Source organism: Pseudophryne corroboree, chromosome 7 (assembly GCF_028390025.1).
Source record: "Pseudophryne corroboree isolate aPseCor3 chromosome 7, aPseCor3.hap2, whole genome shotgun sequence".
NCBI lineage: Eukaryota > Metazoa > Chordata > Amphibia > Anura > Myobatrachidae > Pseudophryne > Pseudophryne corroboree.
In genome coordinates this window covers 402,216,793-402,221,443 of record NC_086450.1, presented here as the reverse complement: position 1 = coordinate 402,221,443, position 4,651 = coordinate 402,216,793, and the positions used below count along the sequence as shown (strand labels likewise).

Genomic DNA, 4,651 nt, shown 5'->3' with positions numbered 1-4,651 from the left:
TCGGATATACTCACACCGTCTCCACACAGGAAGCCGCATATGTAAATAGGATAAGAGCAAGAATCAGTACATATATACGATTCTGAGGTCATATATAGTTCGTATTTTACATACAGATTCTACAGACTAGGTGTAGAGTATGTTACACTGTGGGTCATACTCCTAATCTGATAGACATAAATAAAGTGTTTCTCCTATGAAAATGACATCCATTTGGGACATCAGGCGATTTCTGTTGGAGTATATAGGTTGTATATGCATTAGATAAAATTAATAAAATTAATGGAGAGTGGATGTTGCGGTGAGACTTATATTTAGAAGTATATAGGCATATACCGTCATGGACAGAGAACTTAGTTCCTTTGAATACAGAGATAAAAGAAGGAGAGATGTATAGAGAGATATAGGAATAGCACGCCCCTGATCTAGTTGTTATTACAGCACCCGGTCTTCTTGGGAAGTTTCCTTACCCAGTACTGGCCGGGCCAACACTGCTTGGCTTCCAAGATCGGACGAATTTGGGCATATCCAGTGTGGTATGACTGTAATCTAAGATCTGGGTAGTGGGAGAGGTGGTCCAGAGGTTGGGGAGCCTCCGCTCCGCATTCCAACCTGGACCTAGCTGGAAAAAGGCAGGTGGATGATGTCAGGAAGTAAGGATTGGGAATAAAAGGCTTACGTTTATAAAAAGGGGGCTATTTCGTAGCCTTCATTCAGTCCGTCCGGATGAAGAGATTTCATTTCGTGTATCCAGAACATTTCTCTCCTTGATAGAAGGTTGGAGAGGTCCCCCCCTCTTTCTCCAAGTGTCACTAGTTCCAAACCCTTGAACGTGAGTTCCTCCGGGTTAGAGCCGCGGTGTTGTAGGAAGTGTCTGGATACAGCATGTGTTTGGACCCGGTTCTTTATGTTTCTTACATGCTCCTGTATACGGATTTTCAATGGCCTCTTTGTCTTGCCGATATACTTCATCTTGCAAGGGCATTCCAGGAGGTAGATGACGGAAGATGTGTTGCAGTTGATAAAGTGCTTAATTTTGTACTCCTTAGTTTCACCTGTGTTCTTGAAGGTTTTTCTATTTGGGTTCATTTTCATAGGAGAAACACTTTATTTATGTCTATCAGATTAGGAGTATGAACCACAGTGTAACATACTCTACACCTAGTCTGTAGAATCTGTATGTAAAATACGAACTATATATGACCTCAGAATCGTATATATGTACTGATTCTTGCTCTTATCCTATTTACATATGCGGCTTCCTGTGTGGAGACTGTGTGAGTATATCCGACCTATTAAACTACATGAACATAATCCATGAAAATATGGCCGCCGGCACCCGCTTCCAGCACGAGCTACTGTCATGCTTCACGGACTCCCAGAAAATGGCCGCCGCACTTCCATTCACAGTGACCGGCGCATGCGCAGAAGGAAACTACGGACACCGGAAGTGGGGTGGAAATGACGCGTTTAGCGTCATACATCGGACTAAACAAGCTCAAAAGTCTTTTATGATTTACAAAGACTCCCTACACAGTTTCTAAGCGCAAGTCAAGCGCTTCATCACATCTACAGCCTCCCTCACTATTGGCCACACTTATTATGTGTTCCTGAACTATACTAGTATTCTTGCATCCCGTTTCCACAAATGTCAATCAATTACAGGAAGTGATGTCACTAATCACTTCCTTACCCATAGGGGTATATATAGATGATGTGTCCCACTGTACTCATTACCCCTTGATGAAGTCAGACCAGACGAAACGCGTTGGGTGATTCCTGCTACTACTGAAATCCTCAAGTTAAGCTGCTTTTTCTATTTATCAGATCTTTTATATATATGTGTATTAATAATTTTTTTAGATAATTTTAGATACACAATTGTCTCTTATGGTACTTATTTTCTGAGTACGTGAATTTTTAGCACCATTTTTTATCGCTTTCATGTTTTATTATTATCTTCATGTCCTTTAGAATGCTTTTAAATGACTTTGTAACAACTTTTTTAAAAAAAGCATTCTTATATGTTGTCTTTTTATGTCCAAAAAAAACCTTTTAAAACGTTCGTTATAAATAAACCCCGCATTGTTTTTAAAAAATCATCTTTTTAGTCTCCTAGAGTATTTACCACCGATGGTCGCTCTGATCTTATCTGCATTTCTCAATTTTCTTCCATCCTGCACACGTACAAGTGTAGGTTTTATTTAAGATCCAGTAGACGCCCCATAAAGAAAGGGGAGTGGCATATAGAGACTAGACATTATACTGGGGTATATAATAGACATACTGTGAAAAAAAATGTTCTACTATTTTTTGGCGCTGTTAGCTCACCCTATATATATATATATATATATATATATATACACAGGCAGAGGGTCCACACTCACGTTTGGGTATACACAATGCTGGGGTGACATCCAATGAGGGAAAAAATCCCACTCCAATACAGTTCCAAATTAGGGGAGCACTCACCAGTGCAATGGTTTCTTGACAAAGGTCAGAACTATGACCGAAACGTCGACATAAATTGTTTGCTACTGATGGCTTGAATAAACTTGTTTCTACTTGAAGACTGGTGAGTGCTCCCCTAATTTGGAACTATATATATATATATATATATATTTATTTATTTGCAGGGGTGATGGTGGCACTCACGGGTCTTCCAATCTATACCTTTAAGTCAGCAGTCAGCGGACTTCCAGCAAGTCAACGTTTCATTTTTAATCATAAAAATTTCGTCAGGACATGTTTTTATGATTAAAAATGAAACGTTGACTTGCTGGAAGTCTCCTGACTGATGACTTAAAGCCAGGTATAGATTGTGAGTGAGTGCCACCATCACCCCTGCAAATTTGTCTCTACAATCCATTGGATGGCACCAGGGCAAAGTAACATTTCTCTAAGTAAGGAGTGCCGGTCATTGTTGCTCATGGTCAATGATTTAAAAAATGGAAGTGTTAATAGTCTAATTTTATCAATTAACAAAATACAAAGTAAATGAACAGAAGATAAATCTAAATCAAATCAATATTTGATGTGACCACCTTTTACCTTCAAAACAGCATCAATTCTTCTAAGTACACTTGCACACAGATTTTGAAGGAACTCGGCAGGGAGGTTGTTCCACACATCTTTGAGAACTAACCACAGATCTTCTGTAAATGTAGGCTTGCTCAAATCCTTCTGTATCTTCATTTAATCCCAGACAGACTCTGATGTTGTGATCAAGGCTCTATGGGGGCCATATCTTCACTTCCAGGACTCCTTGTTCTACTTTACGCTGATGATATGACATTGGCTGTACGTTTGGGGTCATTATCCTGCTGCAGAATACATTTGGATCCAATCAGACACCTCCTTGATCGTATTGCATAATCGATAAGTACCTGCCTGTATTTCTCAGAAGTTGGGGCACCATTAATCCTGACTAAGGCCCTCATTCAGTTTCAGTTGCAGTTTTGCGATTTTAGCAAAACTCCAACTGGCTGCGATCGCATAGTGGGTGCTGCCCAGCACAGGGCAAGGCCAACCAGCAAGCAAGTACCTGGCAGTGATGCGATCGCAATGAATGATTTGTGGAAGCCCCCCTGCTTCTGCAGCCAGGCTGTAAAGACAGGAGCAGGGTGGCCATTTTTAGGTCGCAGCAGCCACATTTGGTGTCTTGAACCCATCCCCGCTTCTGCCTACCCATCTACACAATGCTGAGCTGGCGGCCCCGCAACGCTGCATAGCTGCCCCGCGAATGCCTCTGCCTGTCAACCAGGCAGAGGTGTTCACATAGTGAGATGCTTCGCAGTTCCCTGGCCCACGCACGCGCAGTATGGGTCATTCGCATGCGGGGCTGAGCAGGGAGATGCGATCACATATGAGTAGCGACGGCTAATGAATATGGACTCACATCAGTATATATACAGTTATTTAAAATACAAAGGTCCGGTACTCCAGAAACATTAAGAATAACTCACAAGATAAATACAAATGTATATATGCAAAGGGCGAGCAGAAAAGTACACTTCAGGCATATATACTAGTTGTTCTACCCGTTCTTCGCGGGATCGGTATGTAATACTGCTGCACGGGATGCCAAATGTCAGGATACCGACATTGGCATCCCGTTTGGCAGAATGCCGGCATGGGGGCGAGTGCAACAAAGCCCCTCGCAAGCTCGGTGGTTCTATTCTCCCTGTATGACTGTCGTGGACACCCACAGAGGGGGAATCACCTAGGTCGCCGGTATTCCAGTGGCGGTATAGTACCCCCGTCGGGATCCCAGCGTCGGTATTGAGTCAGCCGAGATCCCGACGGGCGGTATGTTAAACGTATACCGTTCTTCGCACAGGAGTTTCTGATTTTCACGGTTGCAAATATAAATGAAATAAAATATTAATCCACGGTTCTTGGCGTTACCCGAGGAACACCCGTAGCAGATACTGTAAAAAGTAAGGATGAAATGTGTAGGGGTACTTGCCTCCTATGAACTTTTGTATGAATTACATGGACTCATTATACTTGAAATACTACTGGAGTATTGATCATATGCGCAACTGTTTATACCACTGGAACTGAGTACTTTTTCAGCACTGTGACATTCTCCTACACCAAGTTAAGCATGGCTTATTTTTATTTCTTGTTTCTTCATTGTTTTTGTTAC

At 41.9% G+C, this 4,651-nt stretch overlaps 1 pseudogene; it reads right to left on the bottom strand.

Annotated features, from left to right (window-relative positions):
• Window positions 1–432: 432 nt before the first annotated feature.
• Window positions 433–550, bottom strand: LOC134946359 (5S ribosomal RNA; annotated as a pseudogene).
• Between the last annotated feature and the right edge of the window lie 4,101 nt (window positions 551–4,651).